This window comes from Lissotriton vulgaris, chromosome 7 (assembly GCF_964263255.1).
Source record: "Lissotriton vulgaris chromosome 7, aLisVul1.2, whole genome shotgun sequence".
Taxonomy (NCBI): Eukaryota; Metazoa; Chordata; class Amphibia; order Caudata; family Salamandridae; genus Lissotriton; species Lissotriton vulgaris.
Genome location: NC_141695.1, coordinates 1,556,659,661 through 1,556,680,662, shown reverse-complemented (window position 1 = coordinate 1,556,680,662; position 21,002 = coordinate 1,556,659,661).

Sequence of the window (21,002 nt, the reverse complement as noted above, 5' to 3'; positions counted from 1 at the left end):
ATCGGATCTTCTATCTATCACATGAGGGATAACAATTTATATAAGATAGACCCCCAGTAAATATTAGTTATAAAGAAACTTTCCCAATAGAGAGCGAGAGAGAGAAAGGTATTAATAGGACAGGGAGATCGTTCAAGATAGGGCGTTCATGAGAACATCAATTGGGATTGGTGTATAATGAGATTGCTCAAGATAGGGCATTAGTGAGAGTACCAATTGGGGAAGGTATGTAATGAGACCGCTCAAGATAGGGCATTAATGAGAACACCAATTGTGGTTGGTGTGATAGAGTGAGCTGCTCTCCACCATGAGAAGGAGGGTAGAATAGTCTGGGCCAGATTGTCACAGGGCTATAAGGTAAAATCATAGGATGGGACAAGGAATTCCGTAGGTATTAGTGATTATTCTTAGTAACCCCTTAGATCTAGCAGTATTTTTGATGATATAAGCTTGTACATTGCGAATGCCCCATTCCCGGGTAAGTATTCAGGAATCATTGTAAATAGGGTCCGGGAAGGGATGGTGTTACGTTTTGGCCGGGTTGTTTGTATCTAGGTGAGTGGGTGATTCTTGGTCTGAGAATCCGGTCATTACATTTGGCGTCACAAACTGTTTACGAAAGCCTTGTAGCGCGTTTTGTTTTCATCTTGTTGGTTTGCGCTAAGCATGTGCGGAGGTTCTTTTTGTATATTTTTGTTTATTTTTGTATATATATTTTTACTTTTGTTAGGATGTTATTGAGAAAGTCAAAATCTACTCTTAAATTGCCTATTGAAATTCCCGGATGGGAATCGACGCCTTATGAGGCGCTAGCTCATGAATGGGCTGATTGTACTGGTTTGAGTGAGAGCTGGAATTCTTGTCTGGAAACAGTGGATCCGGCTCAGGTGATTGCTTGCTTACAGAAAGCGCCGATTGTGAAGGGCGAGGAGCTTCCTATATTAGGACGGAGAGGTTGGATTTTGTTGTATGCGTTCAGGCTTGTACATGAGAAGTTTGTGAAGTTGCAAGACTTTGAAGAACAGTTTGTTGAAGTGCAGAATGCTTGTACTCTTTTGAGATGTCAGAATAAATTGCTTGCCGACAAACTTGATACATACCAGACTATTGCAGAAAGAGCTGCAGTTCGTATTGCTAAATACAAATACAGACATCGGCGTGGTCGAGTCAGTAAAAGGAAAGTGCTTTTGGTTGTGGCGAAGGCAGGGCTCGATTGGAACCCTGATGAGTGGGATGGTAATATCTGGGACTCGAATGAGTCTGGCTCCTCGGCTGAGGAGAATGAGAGGCATGAATCTTCTCGTACTGAACGTGACTGTAAATCGTGTGCTTCTTGTAAATCTAACGATCAGTGTAAATGTGATAATCGTGCGGAGGTTTCTGCATATCATGTCTTTCGGAGAAAATTACAACATGCTCCTGGCCATCCCAATGGGATTCCTTCAGATAGTTTGGAAGAATTTACACAACAGGAAGTTAGTGACATTTTGGATCGATTTCGGCAACGGCCTGGTGAGGCCTTGCTTACATGGATGGTGCGTCTTTTTGAGTTGGGTGCTGCTGGCATCATGTTGGATATGGGAGATGCACTGAAGTTCTGTTCTTTGAGTTCCGATTCTACTGTGCAAGATCATTTTCGTAATTATAATGTTAATGGACAGATTAGTTTGCTTCAATTAGCAACGGATTGTTGTAATCACAAATATCCTACTGAATCTAATTGGCCTTTGAATGATAAGCCGTGGTATACTTTAAGAGACGCCTCGCAGAGACTGAAAGAGGAGGTGATGAAAACTGCGTTTTTTCTGGGCACATCTGACAGATTGATGGATGGTTTATTAACTTCTTCTGTGCGGAATAGAATTATTCGATCCGCCCCTGTTGCCTATAAGCAAGTTATGATGACATTGTTGATTAACCAGACTGGCAGTCCTTTGTCTCTTGTGCTTGAGGCTGTGCGTCAACTTGGTGAATTGGGCGAGTGGCTTAAACCGGACAGGCAATCCAGACCCGAGGTTCGTACTGGTGGTAATTATCGATTTACTAGACGTGACATGTTTCTCGCCTTGTTGGCTGATGGTGTGAAAAGAGAAGATATTGACGGTGAGCCGAATAATCGTTTGTGGGCCATGTTCCGCAAACGTGGCTTAGACAAAAAGGAAGGTGCTAGGCGAGTACGTAAACAGGATTATGACCATTATCATTCTGATGACAGTGCTGATGACACAAATCGTGATACATCTGACAGGCATGGCAGAAAATGGAATGAGAGAGATCTTGATCCCTATTGTGCACGAGAGAGAGAAGAAAAGGGGGAGAAAGAGAGGGGGAGAGACGAGCGTTTTGAAAGCAGACATAGAGAGGAGAGGGATGAATCTCCTGAACTGAGAATGAGAGATAGACGACACAGATTTTCTGAACGAAATTCACAATACTTTGTGGATGACAAAAATCCATTTCGTGAGGGAAATCAGTATGAACGAGAGGTGACACTACCTAAAAGATTTGAAAGTCTCTATCCTGATTTGACTTGGGCGATGGAACGCAATAAAAACGACTAGGAAATAGGTCAAGCTCCGGTACGCAATTGGGCTCACAGAGATAATAGACCCTATCTAGATATTGAAATTTTTTGGAGACATCGTAACATACAGAGGGCCCGAGCATTGGTAGATACAGGAGCGGAGGCCACATTAATTTATGGGAACCCAAAGAAATTTAAAGGACAATTTTTCAAAATTACTGGATTAGGTGGTAAAGAAACTCCCGCAGTGCAAGCTAATGTTGAAATGAAAATAGGTAGAATTCCCCGAAAAGAATATTTTGTACTCGTAGTACCCCTTCTCGAATATATAATTAGAATCAATATACTAAAAGGTATGACATTATATTTAGATGACGGATGTTATCGATTTGGAGACAGGAATTATATATCATCAAAGTCGTTTGAGAATTCCTCCTGTAAAAATTCCCCAAGCTACAAAAGTAATTTCCAAGAAACAGTATCGCATTCCAGGTGGGCATGAAGAGATCAGGTGTTATAACTCCGGTTACTTCTGCCTGGAATAATCCCGTATGGCCGGTGCGCAAAAGTGATAATTCTTGGCGCATGACAGTTGATTATCGCGAATTGAACAAATATACACTTCCTTTGACTGTTGCAGTACCTGACATTATTACTTTAATTGAGAGAATTCAAAAACATTCAGGTACTTGGTATGCTTTCATTGATATTGCTAATGCCTTCTTTTCCATCCTGATTGCCCCTGAGTGTCAAGAACAGTTCAGTTTTACATGGAATGGACGTCAAACGACGTTCAGAAGTCTTCCCCAGGGCTATGTGCATAGTCCTACGATCTGTCAGCGGCAGGTGGCAGAACATTTAACTGAGGTACCGATAAGTTAACAAATACAGGTGTGTCATTACATAGATGATATTTTGATTCAAGGTGAGACACAGGAACAAGTTCAGACCCAATTAGATTTAATCGTAACTCATTTGCAAAGTAAAGGTTGAGAAATTAATCCAGACAAACTGCAAGGTCCAGCACAAAGTGTAACATTTTTAGGCATTAATTGGCATGATAGGAATAGAGAAGTGATTCCACAGGTAAAACAGAAAATTGAAGAATTTGCAGTTCCACAAAGCAGAAAGGAAGCACAGAGATTTATTGGTTTATTTGGCTTTTGGCGTCAACATATCCCACATTTGGGTCAGATATTAGCCCCTTTGTACAAAGTTACTCGTAAAAAGAATGCACTTTAATGGAATAAACCGCAGCAAGATGCGTTTGATTTGGCGAAAGAAGCGATTCAACATGCTTTGGATTTGTGGCCCGTGCGTGATGGTGATGTGGATTTGAATGTATCTGTGCAAAGCCCTTATGCAAATTGGAGTTTGTGGCAAAAGCAAGGTAGAACAAAAGTACCGTTAGGTTTCTGTACTAAAAAGTTACCTGATGCTGATGAGCGTTACACACCATTTGAGAAACAGTTACTTGCATGCGATTGGGCTCTGGTGGATACCGAGCAACTGACTTTGGGACATGATGTGATTTCGAGACCTGAAATTCCTATTATGCAATGGGTTTTGAGTTCACCAAAAACTCATAGGATTGGACGCGCTCAAGAAGCAAGTGTGATTAAATGGAAATGGTATATTCAAGACAGGGCACGTGTAGGACCGAAAGGTGTTGCGACGTTACATGAGCAAGTGGCGCTGGCGCCGTTAGGAGAGGCAGAAAGTGATTGCTCCGTACCTATAGTACAGGAATCCCCTGTTAAGTGGGGTAAGCCATTTGATGATTTGTCCGTGGAGGACAGAAAACATGTGTGGTTTACGGATGGTATATTGGAGAGAAGAGGCATTGGAAAGCAGTATCCTACAATCCGATCACACAGAAATTGCTAAGTACCACAGGTGAAGGAAAGAGTAGCCAATTTGCCGAACTATATGCTGTTTATCACGTTTTGAAACAAGAACTGCCTGGTACATGTCACATTTTTATTGATTCTTGGTCCACTGCTAATGGTCTAGCGGTTTGGTTACCCACATGGCATTTCCATAACTGGACACTGCATTCTAAGGAGCTTTGGGCTAAGCATTTATGGCAAGAGATTTGGGAACTACTTCCTCAGAGTAATGTAACAGTTTTTCATGTTGATGCACACACACATGTAGATTCCCTTGATAAACTTTTTTACCAAATTGCAGATGAGAAATCTAAAATTTTTGAGGCAATGGTGGACAAACCAGATTTTGATTTGGCGGGATTGGCGAAATGGGCCCACCAGAAGTCAGGACATTTTGGAGAAAGAATCACTAGCAGGTGGGCTGCTGATCGAGGAATCTATATTCCTCTCAATCTGATTAAAGACGTTATACTTCATTGTCTCGTATGTCAGCATTCTAGACAGAGAGAAGTGCCTCAAATTGTAAGAGGTCAATTACATCGAGGAAAATCCCCTGCACAGATTTGGCAAATAGATTATATAGGTCCTCTTCTCATGAGCAAAAATTGTCAATATGTTTGTACAGTTGTAGACACTTTCAGTGGTCTTTTGGTGGCCTTTCCCTGTAAGAGAGCTACTCAGATTAATACTATTAAAACGTTAGAGTTAATCATGTTGTACTATGGTGTTCCACTTCAAATACAATCTGACAACGCATCCCATTTTAAAGGCAGACTAGTGCAAAAATGTTGTGCAGAGAACAACATCGAATGGGTGTTTCATATACCTTATTACCCACAGGCAGCAGGCCTTGTGGATAGAATGAATGGTTTGCTGAAAGGTCAATTACGTAGATTATCAAATGACAACTATACGAACTGGAGAGATCATTTGTTTGATGCATTATTAATTTTGAATAATCGTCCTTGTTTGAATTCTGCTTCCCCATTAATGCGTTTATTTCCTCCAGCTATTGATGCTAAACCAAACATCGTGGAAAGTACAGTGATGTATTTGGAAATTTCCCCTGGAGCTTTAGCTCCATGCAGAGCGACCCCAGGTTCTGCAGGCCTAGACCTGCATTCTATAAATACTATTACATTAACAAAAGAAGACATTACTATTGTGGAGCATTGATGTCCAAATACCTGCTGGAAGTTTTGGATTAATTGCCCCGAGATCTGTCTTGGCTTTAAAAGGTGTCCAGGTGCTCGGAGGTGTCATTGACAGTGATTATCAAGGAGAGATTAAGGTGATCCTATTAAACAGTGGTGATTCTGATTTACTGATACAACAAGCAGACCAAGTTGCTCAATTGTTAATTATGTCCGTTTTCAGCGGTGAGATTCAAAAAGGTACTGCCCCAACTCTGTTATCTGTACGAGGAAAAAAGGGTTTTGGCTCCACTGATAATCCCGAAGCAAGAGTGTGGGTTCAGTCACCTAAAAATCCCCCTGAACAGGCTGAAATAATTGCAACCGGTCAGGATAATACGGTCATAGTCATGAGGCCAGGGCAAGATAGCTGGGAAGCTGTCCCAGCTGATAAATGTTATTTGCGAGAATGAATAATACCTGTATTTGATCCGTTCTCCTAGACCATCGTTTGGACTGCTGCTGTCGGAAGTGTCGTCGCTGGACTCCTTTTAGCTTGCTGCGCCGAGAGACGGGAGAGCCCCCAGGACTGGAATAATTCCTTGGACCGAAGACGTCGTGCTTCTGCGTCGTGGGATTTGTCATCTAATTTCTGGACGTCTCTAGCTCGGAGACTAATTAACTCTAATCACTTCTGTTTGACCCCTATGCATTCAGTGACTGATATTCTAGCAACCTGCCTGGTTGCTGTTCCAACTTCTATGGAGACACTTGCCCATATTTTTAATTTATCGAATGCTCATCCCAATGTAATTTTTAGTGATTTTTAACCCTGGGCCAAGAACTACGCTCCGTTCGCGGAGTTTGCGGAGTTTCGGCAACTCCGCGGAGAACGCGAAGTTGTCGAATACTCCGCAAACTGCTGCGCAGCGTAGTTCTCGCGCGCTCAATAGCATTTTCGCGTGCGCGAGGATGCTTGTCGGTAAGATCGAGTTGCCGAACACGCAGAAACTGCAGTCTGGCACAGAATAACTCGTGAACACGTTAGTAGTGACCGGAAATAAGGGGACGCGAGCGGGCGGGACAAACCTCATGGGTAACTTCGCGCGCTACACATCCCGAGCATGCAGGCCATCAATCAATCAATCAATCAGGATATTTGTATAGCGAGCTACTCACCCAGAGGGTCTCAAGGCGCTTGGGGGAGGGGGGTCTGCTACTGCTCGAACAGCCATGTCTTGAGTTGCTTCTTGAAGCAGAGGTGGTCTTGGGTCAGGCGGAGGTGGATGGGGAGGGAGTTCCAAGTCTTGGCTGCCAGGTAGGAGAAGGATCTTCCTCCCATGGTGGATCTTCGGATGCGTGGCACGGCGGCGAGGGCGTGGCTGGTCGATCGTAGCTGGCGGGTGGGAGTGTAGAAGGTCAGGCGGTTGTTGAGGTACCTGGGGCCCAGGTCGTGGAGGGCCTTGTGTGCGTGGGTGAGGAGTTGGAACGTGATTCTCTTGCTGACGGGGAGCCAGTGAAGGTCTCTCAGGTGTCCCGAGATGTGGCTGTGTCGGGGGATGTCCAAGATGAGTCGTGCGGAGGCGTTCTGGATGTGTTAGAGTCTTTTCTGGATTTTGGCTGTGGTTCCGGTATAGAGGGTGTTTCCGTAGTTCAGTCGGCTGGTGACGAGTGCCTGTGTAAGTCTTCCTGGTTTCGGTGGCGAGCCATCGGAAGATCTTTCGGAGCATGCGTAGGATGTTGAAGCATGATGAGACGGCGTTGACTTGTCTGGTCATCGAGAGGGAGGAGTCCAGGATGAAGCCCAGGTTGCATGCGTGGTCCGTTGGTTTGGGTGCGCTGCCCAGGGCAGGGGGCCACCAGGAGTCGTCCCAGGTGGAGGGTGATGATCCAAGGATGAGGACTTCCGTCTTGTCTGAGTTCAGTTTCAGGCGGCTGTTCCTCATCCACTCGACTACGTCTTTCATCCCTTCGTGTAGGTTGGTTCTGGCGGTTCCTGGGTCGTTGGTGAGGGAGAGGATCAGCTGGGTGTCGTCGGTGTAGGAGATAATGTTGAGGTTGTGTTGGCGTACGATGGCTGCGAGGGGGCTCATGTAGACGTTGAAGAGGGTGGGGCTGAGTGATGATCCTTGTGGTACGCCGCATATGACTTCGGTGGCCTTGGATCTGTACGGGGGAGGCGGACTCTCTGGGTTCTTCCGGTGAGGAACGAGATGATCCACTCCAGTGCCTTCTCTTGGATTCCGATGTTGCTGAAGCGCTGCACTAGGGTGCGGTGGCAGACCGTATCGAATGCTGCAGAGAGGTCCAGGAGGATGAGGGCCGCTGTTTCCCAGTTGTCGAGCAGGGCTCGGATGTCGTCAGTGGCTGCGATGAGGGCGGTCTCGGTGCTGTGGTTGGCGCGGAAGCCGGACTGCGAGTGGTCGAGGCTGGTTGGGCGAGCGCAATTGGTGATCCACTGTGTGAGGTTGTTGGCTGCTTGGTTGGGGTCCGTTGAGCTGGCGGGAGGGTTCTGGCTCAGTGAAGTGGTGAGCTGGTCGGTGGTGATCTTGTTCCAGTTCCTGCGGGGAACCTGTTGCGGGTGGTGGTGAGTCGTGGTCTTTCTGAAGCTGAAGTGGACACAGCTGTGGTCTGTCCAGTGGAGTCCGGTGGAGTGGCTGAAGGAGATGTACTTGCTGGAGGAGAAGACTGGGTCAAGCGTGTGTCCGGCGTAGTGGGTGGGGGTGTTCACCAGTTGCATGAGTCCGAGGTTGGCGAGGTTGTCCAGCAGGGTGGTGGTGGTGTTGTCGTTGTTGTTCTCCAGGTGGAAGTTGAGGTCCCCTAGGAGGATGTAGTCAGCGGAGGCGAGGGCGTGCGGGCTGATGAAGTCTGCGATGTCTTTGCTGAATTGTGTGCGAGGTCCTGGGGGTCTGTAGATGAGGGTGCCTCTGAGTGTGGTCTTGGGGTCGGTGTGTATCTGGAAGTGAAGATGTTAAGCGGCTGTGAGGGTGTCGTCTGAGTTGGTCGTGATGCGGATGGTGTTCTTGTGGGCGATGGCGATGCCTCCTCCTGACTCGTTGACGCGGTCTCTCCGGGTGATCTTGTATCCGTCCGGGATGGCGACGGCGATGTCGGGCGCTGAGGAGGCGTTCATCCATGTTTCCGTGAGGAAGGCGACGTCTGGAGATGTGGTGTCGAGCAGGTTCCAGAGTTCCACGGCGCTCCCGAAGACGAAAAATGGCTCGCGAACGGGTCAAGCAAGCTACTACGCATGCTCGCGGAGCTATGCGTAGTTCGCGGAGTGCAAGTGCATCTTCGCATAGCTCCGCGGAGTGCGGCTACGCGAACTACGCCCAGGCTTAGTGATTTTGCGGCCTATGATTACTGCGCTCTGTGCACAGTTTTGCCTGATTTACAGCCCCCTTTGAATTCTCAAATAATGACCTACACTATTACCAAGGGTGATCTTAGCTTTTTCATGACCTGTGATCCTAAAATAATAGGCAAGTGCATTCAATTGAGACAGAAAAATGTTACTTCATTTACTACCCATGAAAGAACTCTATGTTTCGAAAGACCATCTAAATCATGTACTTCTGTTAGAAATAATATGACTTGTAGGTGTCTTGTAGTTACCCCTAGTCACTATCATATGGTGTTATTGCCTTCTGGATGGCTATTTTCATGTGGCAATTCCTCAACGCCCTATATTCTTGCTAATATTACTGGAGGTCCTTGTGCTATTACTAGATTAAGCTTAATAATGTTTTCTTCACATCCTGATGTTATTTCCCGAACTACACGTGATGCCCCGTCTTTGAAAGCTATTTGTGATTCCTCATTACATTTATTTTCTCCATCTGAATATCTTAGTTTAGCGTTTTCTATTTTAGGTGTTCCTGCATTATCTGTATACAATGCTAAATCAATCGGAAAATTGGCTTGCTGGATGGGCAAATCTATTAACCATACTTCTATTGTTTTATCTGACCTTTTATTAGATGCTTAAGGTGGGCGTAGACCCATTTTACAAAATAGAGCTGCAATAGATTACCTTTTGCTTAAACATGGTCATGGCTGCTCAGATTTTGAGGGCCTTTGTTGTTTTAATCTATCGGACCATTCCAGATCCATCCAGTCCCACATTGATAAACTTCATGACTTAACTGAAGGAGTTAGGCAACATATAGATCAAGGGTGGTTTGATTGGCTTTTCAATTGGTTGCCTGATTTGCACTCCCTACGTCAAGTGTTGGGGGGTGTCTTGATTGCTGTTTCTATTTTAGTTGCTCTTTGTTGTTGCATTCAATGTGTCCCTTCTTTGATTAAAAATTTTAAACCACACACTATGTCTAGGTCTGTTAGTTTTGTTTCTTAGTATTCTTCATCAGATGTTCGCTCAGTTTGACAGATGTTAGTAGACGAAAGTCAAGGGTGAAGAGTAGTGACCGGATATTTTGTCCGATTTCCGAGTGATGGTGACTTTAGTCTACTACCATCTTAGTATAGTGGATAGATCCCTATCTTCAGCCTATCCTTAAGATTAGCCTATTGACTCTGGCATAAGCATATGTCCTTTCATCATTTTATGGCCTGAAGGCCTATATTAGAGGGTAGATCCTTTATTCCTGATACTATTTTACCTATTGGTAGGGTTTGTTTATGTATTTAGATAGAGCTATGCGTCTCTTTCATCATTTTCGGGCCTACAGGGCCCAAACAAGAGAGACTCCATTTTCTTCCCTGCCTCGGCTGCTCGAGGCACTTGTAGGTCAAGAGTGATGTTTTAGTTATGAGCTGTTGTTCACTGGAGAGGAACCGGTCAGAGCTGGCCCTTATCGGAGGAATGTAAGCGGAGCTCGGGTTTTAGACGAAACAGCAGTTGGCCACTGTGGGAGCGCCGGGAGCCTGGAGCCTAGCACAGGAATCTGGTGATCGGCAGGTTACTGTCTGGAAATTTCCATGAACGAAGAGCTCTTTATATTATTGAGGTGTAGAGAGGAGAGGCAGGCATAAAGCAGTTGACAGTTGCAGTTGTAGATGACAGTTGGAGTTTGGAGCAATCGAAGGCTGATGATCTTTTGGAGAGACTGAAGTTACATCGTGAGTCAGTCTATTAGAGCAGTTGGAGATAGTTAAACGTCAGAGTTAGAATAATCAGAGTGAAGAAGTTAGTTGAACAGATGGTTTCCAGAGTGGCTGAAACTATATCATTAGATTGAAGTCTGGAGGTAAAGACAGTTCGTGAGAGAGAGAGAGAGCAGAGCTGAGGCACAGAGACGAAGAAGACGGGAGACGGGTTCCAGTGCTTTGAAGGGGCAAAGAGGTGCAGACGTGTATCCGTGGGTGCAGAGTAGAATCTGAGATGAGCCAAGGCACAGATGAGAGAGGGACCCAGATGACAGCTAGAACCGGACTCCGTAATTATAAGGTGAATTCTGTCCTGCTATTATAGTGTATTTATGCTAATTCTTTCCTTTACTTTTCAGGCTATGCTTAGATTGTTAGGTAGCATTGTGACTTTATAATATAATGTTTTCTTTGTCTATTATTGTGTAATAAAGGGACCCCAGTTTGTAACGAACACATACTTGCTTATTATTCTTATGACAAAACTAACCTTTCTTTACAGCCAGGTGCTATCGTATGGAAGGATGGGTGATTCCCTTCCTACAGGTAACTGATGCTGGAGATTGATGTGAGTTTTATGTCAATAAATAATTCTTAAGTGTAACAATTTGGCAGTTCTTGTGTGAGAAGATCGGATCTCCTATCTATCACTCGAGGGATAACAATTTATATAAGATAGACCCCCAGTAAATATTAGTTATAAAGAAACTTTCCCAATAGAGAGCGAGAGAGAGAAAGGTATTAATAGGACAGTGAGATCGTTCAAGATAGGGCGTTAATGAGAACATCAATTGGGATTGGTGTATAATGAGATTGCTCAAGATAGGGCATTAGTGAGAGTACCGATTGGGGAAGGTATGTAATGAGACCGCTCAAGATAGGGCGTTAATGAGAACACCAATTGTGGTTGGTGTGATAGAGTGAGCTGCTCTCCACCATGAGAAGGAGGGTAGAATAGTCTGGGCCAGATTGTCGCGGGGCTATAAGGTAAGATCATAGGATGGGACATGGAATTCCGTAGGTATTAGTGATTATTCTTAGTAACCCCTTAGATCTAGCAGTATTTTTGATGATATAAGCTTGTACATTGCGAGTGCCCCATTCCCGGGTAAGTATTCAGGAATCATTGTAAATAGGGTGCGGGAAGGGATGGTGTTACGTTTTGGCCGGGTTGGTTGTATCTAGGTGAGTGGGTGATTCTTGGTCTGAGAATCCGGTCATTACACCGCTACACTGGCAGGCGCATTCTAATGACCCCTACGGGCCCACCGCACTTATGGAAGGCGGTCCCTTTCTACGTCAGGATGGCAGGCGGGCGGACAAAGTTTGCCCGCCATCCTAATGATGCCCAAAGTGTCCACTGTTTTTCACTACAACCTAGAGCTATTGATTAAAAATGAACCAGAAAAAAACAGAATGAAAATGATGTCTCTCTCAGTGGAAAAATATTGGACTCTGAATCTATGTTAGTAATACTGCCCATTTGTCTCTATTGCCGTGTCAGTGGATCATTGTTATGATCATGTTCAAGTCCCTCACTGTCTCGTTCAGGGTACATCTGAGTGACTGGTGGTTGGTAGCACATGTTCCTGTGTGAGCTTTGGTCTACACACAGGGACTTTCTTTCCATTGATGCATCATTGAATTAATGATGAACACATTAATCGGCCCATGCTTCAAGCATTATTGCCTTCACAAATGGGCCAATTCCCAGAATCGGAACATTTGCAAATGGAAAAAAATATTTTTAGATGCAGCAAACCCTAATTTGCGATACGGTAACCAGTTACCGAATCACAAAATGGGTTTGCGATTCGGTATTTGGAAGGGGTGTGTTTAGGGAGTCTCTTCCAAATCAAATACCGAATCCTAACGGTATGCCGGAATGTTTTGTGACGGTGAAGGTGCTTGCAAAACATTTGCATATTACCACCTACTTCAAGTAGGTGGTAACCCATTCGCAAATGGGAAGGGGTCCCCAAGGGACCCCTTCCACTTTGTGAATGAATGTAAAAGCATTTTTAAGTGCAGACAGTGGTCCCATGGACCACTGTCTGGTATTAACAAATGAAAACAAAACTTTTTATTTTACTTTTTGTGAAGCATCTCGTTTTCTTTTAAGGAAGACGGGCTGCTTTACAAAACAAAGATTGCTTTATTTAAAAGCAATCACTGACATGGTGGTCTGCTGATCTCAGCAGGCCACCATGCCCACGATTTTTGCGATTCCTAGGGGGTCGCAAATTGCGATCTACCTCATTAATTTGAATTAGGTAGAGTGATTTGAGACCCCCTAGGAATCGGTATATGAAACTCCTGGAGTTTCATGCATTGGAAATTTCAATTACCTGATTGCGATTCTCAGAAAATCGCAATTAGTGAATCGCAATTTCCAATTATGGTATATGTGACTCTAGATCCCACAATGTGCCCACAGTTTGTGTATAAGAGGTCCTGGCATGTACCATTTTCTGACTAAACCTACATCACTGTGCTTTGGCCTTCACAGAAGTGCCACCAAGTCAGATAAGTATGATCAAGTTCGTCAGTGTACCTTTGAGTGTGACTGTGTATGAGAGGTGGTGTGTGAAAACTTGTACCTGTGTTCAACACTGACTGTATCACTGCATCTCTGCCTCCATTAGAGTATTCACAAGCCTAAGTCTACCTCTCAGTGTGTCTCTGAGTGAGAGGCAGTGTGTAAAAACGTGTACCTGTGTTGGATACTGACTATGTCACTGTACCATGGCCATCATTAGAAATTTTCAGATCACTGAGTGGACCTCTGGATGTGCATTTGTGTGTGAGGGGGTTGTTTGAAAATGAATCACCATCTTCGACTGTGCCTGCATAACTGCACCTTTGATTCTATAGGAGTAATCTAGCCCCTCAACATGCCCCTAAATGTGTGTATGTGTGAGTGGTGGTGTTTGAAAAGTTGTCCCTGTGTTGGATATTGAGTATATTAGTGGAAACTGTGCCTCTGTTGGAGTATGCAGATTCCTGCGCGAAACCCTGATTGTCTGTACGAGTGAGTGGTACTGTGTGAGCATTTGTCCTTTTGTTGGACACGCATTTCCCCACTGTACGTTTGCATCAATTTGAGTGTTCACTTTTTCTAGTGTACCCCTGAGAGGGTAGCTGAGTGAGTGGCAATGTGTGAAATCTTACATCTGTGTTGGATACTGACTGTGACACTGTACCTTTTGCTCCACTGTAGTGCTCAGATCTCTGAGTGTGCTGAGATCCCTGACTGTACTTCTTTGTGTGTGCTCTAGTGAGAGGTGGTGTGTAAATCATATCCTTGTGTTCGGCTGTGTTATTGTACCTCTGCCTTCAATGGACTTTTCAGTTTTCTGACTGGACCCATGAGTATGTGTTTGAGTGAGTGGCAGTTTGTGAAAACTTGCAATTTGATTGATTTACTCTACCATTGCCTGCGTTTAAGTCTTCCGTTTCCTAAGTGTTGCCCTGAGTGCGTGTCTGTAGCAGTGGTGGTGTGCTTAAACATGAGCCTGATTTGAACGCTTGCTGATTCACTGTACCTTTACTTCCATTAGAGTGTTCAGAATCCTGAATGTGCCTCTAAATATGGATCTTAGTGAATGGCAGTGTGAGAACACATGTCCCTTTGTTGATCTTTCATTTTATCACTCTACCTTTTTTTAATTTAAATGCTAAAATTTTTTAGGGTACTCTTGAGAGTAATTGGAGTGAGTTGCCGTGTGTCTAAACCTGTACCTCTGTTAGAAGCTGACTGTGCCACTACACATTTGCCTTCACTGGGGTGCTCAGATCCCTAAGTGTACCTATGAGTGTGTATCTGAGTGAGTGACACTGTGGAAAAACGTATTGCTTTGTTAGACTGTGCCAGAATCACTTTACTTTTGCCTGCATTGGCATGTTCTAATCATTCAATTTACACTTCAGTGCATGTTTTTAGTAGGTATGCACGGAATTCCTCTACGCTATGAGGAACTCTGCGAACTGACCAAAAACTCCTCCATGCTACGTGGAGTTCTGCAAGCAGCAGGGTGTGTTAGGTCATGCCCTTTGCGTTGAGTTTTAGCACCAAGTGTTTGTCCTTCACTAGAAAACCAGTACCATGTGCAGCACAAGAGGGTGCTGCTTCTTTCTGCCACTCAAATAGATTTTCTATTCGAGCAGCGGCTTCCTCAATGCGATCGGTTGGTTGCCTCAACACGAGCGGGCACGAGCAGTCGCGACCATCCGCGACCATCCGTGACCGCCCGCGTTGATAAATCTGACTGGGGAGGTGGTCTGGCTTTGGATTTTCCTTGCTTGTGCTTGCCAACTTTACATTGGCTAGCGTGAGTGAGGAAAAAACTCCACTCCTTGAACTCTGCATGCTTCACAGAGTGCAGAAAACTCTGCAAAACCCGTGAATGGTGGAGAGTTTCCTGCTCAGGCCTAGTGTTTACGTGAGTGGTGGTGTGGAAAATTTCTCCTAGTGTTGAACATTCACTGTAGTGTAACCTACATTAGAGTATTCAGATTCGGGAGTGTACACATGAATGTGTATCTGAGTAAGTGGCAGAGTGTCAAAACATCTCCCTGTGTTGGAGTAAGAAACTCTGCCTTTGGCTCCGCTGGATTGCTCAGATCCCTGAGTGTATCCCCGAGTCTGTATCTGAGTGAGAGATGGTGTACAAAAACTTGTCCCTTTGTTGGGTTCTGACGGTGTCACTGTTTTTGATAAAATTGGACTGTTGAGGTTTCTGAATGTTCCCCTTAGTATATCTTAGCGAGTGGCGATGTGCAAAAACATGTACTTATGTTGGACAAGTACTGTGGCAGTGTATCTTTGCCTCCACTAGAGTGCTCAGATCATTGACTATATCTCTGAGTCTTTTTCGGAGTTCAAGGTTGTGTGTGAAACATTGCACAAGTGTTGAACAATTACTGCATCACTGTACCTTTGCCTCCACTGTATTGCTCAGAACCTGGGTGTACCCCTGAGTGTGTACCTGAGTGAGTGGATGTGTGTGAAAACTGGTACCTGTGCTACTGTACCTTTGCCACCACTAGAGTCTGAAGTGGGTAGGAAGGCACAGGGTTTGGGCATGGCTTGCTCCGTGGCCAGTCCCAAAGGCCAACCAGCCACAGACACCCATCCCCCGCTACATAATGCCTGAATGGTGCCTAAACCCCATGAGCACAGCCTTTGGCCGGGGTAGTGGGAACAGGCTCTGGTCTGTGGACAAACTCTCCACAAACTGCCACATGAACAAGACCTGTCTGCATATCACTTTTATCTATGCAGGCCGGGGGTTGGATTATGACTTGGCAGCTGCCCCATCCTGCCACAGATGCCCAATCCTTGCTGCACATCTCTGAAGGGTGCCCTACCCTGATACACATGACCTTCAGCAGCCAATCTGTAGCAGGCGCTGTACTGCAGGGGTTTGACACACAGCCTTGCCGCCTTCCAAGCCCAGCATCCTACCTCCTTATTTTATGGCAAAGCTACGCAATTTCGCTGTTTGGCTTTGCTTGTGCTTTTTTTCCACATAACTCAAAACTTATGAGTCAAGCATGCAATGGCAGGCAATCTAGCACCAAAAATGGCCTGCCTTTTCAGGGCTTTCTGCTTTCGATTTGTTTAATTTTTCCATACATGTGGGTCGTCTAACTACTGCCCCCGGGTTGGTCACCTTCGTGGTTGGTTTCCCAACTGTGGCAGGTTTTTTTGACAGCACAAAACTCATGAATCGGAGTTGGCTCTCAAGTAAAAAAATAGGCAGAAAAAAATGTCAGTGCTAAAGCGAACAATCACATTTTGTAAAGAATTCACAAGATTTCCAAAATTTACAAGTCATGTCTTGCGAGTTAAAATGGCAAAGTTATACAAAAGTCGGAGGGCCCGATTCACAGAACTAACTTAAGACAAAATCCTAAACTTAGTACCATTTTGGTATTCACAGAAAACACTTATGCCCAGATGCATCAAAGAAAATTGCATTCGCAAACGGTGCGATTCGCAAAAATCGGCCGTTTGCGAATGCAATTCATGTTTTTGGTATGCATCAATTTTTTTCTGTTTTTCGCATATTTAGGAATCGCAATATCATTTGCGATTCTTTAAAAAAATCGCTAAAATTGCGAATCTTTGTGAAATTGCGAAAAAATGCAATTCATCAAAAGTAGCGATTTTGTAAAAAATCGCAATTAGGAATTCCTAAAATTAGAAGAACTTGAACCTGGTGCTAATTTAAGTAACTGGTTCAACTGGATCTGTCAATCACCTCTGCAGCATATAAGGACCTCATAGACCTTGACCCAGCCTTTCAAGATGGCTGCACTTTACTTTTTGGCACGCAGGCAGAGGCTGAGAGCAGCTGTAGGTTGGAGGAGAAGGCTCATACAGGAGAGAATCTTCAGAGTGCGCATAACCTTATTGGGGCAGACTGAGGCAGAGATATTTAAGAAATATAGGCTGAATGGCAATTTAATATTAGATTTAATCCATGAATTGGACCCAATTCTGCAGAGGCAAACACGCAGGACACAAGCCATACCTACCCATGTGCAGGTATTGTGTTCATTGCACCTCCTTGCATCTGGGTCCTTTCAGGGGGTAGTGGCCATTGCTGGTGGTGTGTCCCAGAGTTCCCTCTCCAGATTTTTTAATGCCTTTTTAAATGCCATGTTACAAAGAATAAGGTTTCATATTCAATTCCCTAGCACACAACAGGATTTAATGAAGACCAAACTGGATTTCTACAACATGGCTCAATTTCCTCATGTAATTGGCTGTGTAGATGGCACACATGTCCCCATCTGCCCTCCATCAGAAAATGAATATATTTATCGCAACAGGAAATGCTTCCATTCACTTAATATTCAAGCTGTCTGTAATTCTAAAACCATAATTACAGACCTAGTTGCAAGTTACCCAGGAAGTGCCCATGACTCCTTTATTTTTAGACATAGTGCCATTCATGCTAGACTGCTTGCTGGTGAATTTGGAGATGGATACCTGCTAGGTAAATGTTTCATTCCACTCAACAAACTTATAATTGAACTGCACACATGTTTGCTTACATTACAGTTACATTGCTTTCCATTGCAGGAGATAGTGCCTATGCAGTGAGGTCTTACATCTTAACTCCATACCTTAACCCAAGTACAAGGAAAGAGCAGCACTACAACCAGGCGCACATATCAACCAGGAATGTCATAGAGCGGACCTTTGGAGTGATGAAATCACGCTTCAGAATACTTCATAAAACTGGAGGAGCATTGCAGTACCAACCACACATTTGCTGTAAAATTGTTGCAGCATGTGCAATGCTACATAATCTAGCAACTGAGAGAGGCATAGAACTTGATGAGGACGATGTTTTACCTCCAAATACAAATCAGCCTCCACAACCACAACCAAGAGCACATGGACCAGAGGCAGCAGAGGGGAGAAGGAGAAGGGCAGACATCACACTGCATTACTTCTAAATGAGGTAAGAAAAACTCTGAAAAAGTACTTTGGTTGCAAGCAATGTGAAATTTAATTGTAAATGAAAATGATAAGCTATAGTTTGTGCACTTAAACTGTATTCAAAACTTAATTGTGGCCTTTGAAATCAGGCATGTACAAATGAAAAGCAGTGAATGTCAAACAAATTAGACCTCATGAATACCACTCAAGAGGCATTGCAATGTCATTTCTTATGGCCACGCACTCCTAATGCCTTCCCTGGACTTTTCCCAGTGTGCATGTTGGCATTAGTGGCATCATTCTGCTTCCTATTACTTCGCCGTGTGCCACTCAAGCAATCCTCAGATGTGCCACTCTCAGCACTGCCGGTACACTTCTCCCCCATTGGTATTTGCTTTTCTGGGGATGCCTTGGACTGTGAATTTGTTGATGGCTCAAAGGTAGCCCCCACACCTTTTTGAATATGTTCAAAAGTTTTCATCAGGAGTACCTGGGTTGAAAGGGTCTGCTTGCAGAGGGCACATGTACAATTTGTAAGGGAAGTCATCTCCCTGTTATGGGTCTGCATGTTTGTCAGGAGTTGAGCCTGCCTTTTACCACTGATCTTTTGATGTTTCTGCATCATTGTGCACATGGTCTCCAAAGAGTTTGCAATACGGTCAAGCTTCATTGCAGATGTATCATGGCCTGTTTTCATCACATTGATCATTTTATTCATACTGCTTGCCAATGTACCCATTTGTTTGCTGATATGTCCCATTTTTCCTTTAATAATCCCAATGTCTTTGCCTTGCAGACGCTGTACCTTTAATATTTTGTCCTCAACAAGATTGCCAGTGAAGGGACCCTCTCCAACCTGACCACTTTCACGCACAGTACTTCGACGCATTGTAAACTGCTGCAGTCTCCGTCGCCTACTCATCCTTGAATTAGTGACTGTAGGAGTGCTTTGAGGCTGGCTTTCTGTAACATTGACATTCTGCTCAGTTTCTGAATCTGTCTGGAGCAGTTGCCGCACTCTCTGTCTTTCACATGGTTGTGAATAGGCTGATGAAGTACTGGGAGCATTTTCCATTTGTTTTTCAGGTACATCTTGGTTGTGGAAATCCCTTAAATCCTGCTCAATCAGGTCTTGCAGTTGCTCTATGATTTAAAAAAATGCAAACATATTGTTAATTTTAGTTTGCACTTCCCTTACAATATGTAATAAAGTTTACAAATGTTGTCACTGAAATGAATCTAGTCTCATTCTTAATATTTGTTTGTAACAATGTTTTGGGATCATGAAAATGTTACCTTTGTGTACAAAACTGAATCTTATTAACTACAACTCCCATAATCCACTGCTTTCAGATCAATAACATTACTAGGAGGTTGGTGGTGACACAGTCACATCATTTCAAATCCAACTTAATGACAATGCTGAACACACATCAGCACTTTAAAATTAATGGTCTCCATTCAGACTTTGTAAACCACATACAATTCACTTACCTTTAGTAGGAGTTGGAATCTCTGATGTATCAATGTTTGTTACTCCAACTACAGCCTCAGTCAAAAGTGTGGCTTCCACCATTTCTTACAGGGGAGTGTTGGGTCTATCCCTGGGTGTTCCGCCTCCAGTGAGCTTAGCAGATTTCATTCTCTTTGCAAGCTTCTCTTTTGCACGGCTGCGCAGGTCATACCATCTTTTTTGGAGATTATTAATATTGTGATGTGCCACTCCTACTGCATTGACTTTTGATTGTATGGCAATCCATAGGTTCCTTTTAACAGCCTCAGGGACCTTAAGAGACAGCTTACCAAAAAGCTGCTCCTGTCTTGTAGTCACCTCCTCAATGAGTATTTCCAATTCTTGATCAGAAAACTTAATTTTCCTTTTTCTGGCTGGCCCCTCTTCAACTGGGTTCTCATTTTCCATTTTCAAATACAAAAGTGAGGCACAGACTACAGCAGCAACCTCCAGGGAAGCTCACTCAGCAAACTGCCAGACCACACCTTCAAACTAGGGAGCAGCTGCTCCTGATTGCTGTACTGGCTTTCAGGCAGTTGAGTCAATGAGATGCATCATGTGTGTGAAATCGCAATTTGCGATATCGCAAATTGCGAATTCGCAATTAAGAATTTGCAAATTTAATGCGATTCGGTAAAAAATGCGATTTTTACCGAATCGCAATAAATTTGCGAAAAAAATGATGCATAGCCATTTGCGATTCCTTATTTGCGATTCCTTATTTTTCGCAAATAAGGAATCGCAAATTTAAACGTTGATGCATCTACCCATTACTCATTTCGGTATTCACAGAAGTTAGGAGTCCAAACTTTAGGACTCCTAAATGCCCTCTGTGAATACTGAACGACCTAAAGTTAGGATTTATCTCAGTTTAGGAGTAGTAAAGTTAGTACTCCTAACTTTAGGACTCCTAAATGCCTTCTGTGAATACCGAAAGTCTTAAAGTTAGGATTTTTCTCAGTTTAGGAGTAGTAAAGTTAGGACTGAGTCATGCAACATGCGAGGTCATAATTAATGCATATCGGGGACACAAGTTATAGTTAACTCAGTGAGCTATAACTGGCAAATTCCAGTGGGTCTTTTTAGGTTTAAAACATCAGATTGTAACTCGCATTGTTACCTAATTTCACAGTGGTGGTCAGCACTGTGTACCCATAGTAAGGTCAGTATTTCCATAGGAAGAGTGTTTATTGTTTCACTAATAACTTTGGCACCATTTGTAGAACCTTCACAAACATTTCCTCAAAAATATTCACCCTTCTCAGCTCAGTCATAGAAAATTTCACACTGATCCATCAGGCGGGGCCAAGAAAAATGAGAGTCTCAAAGCAATGATTTCCCATTTGAATTCCCATAGGAAACATCTGTTGCAACTATA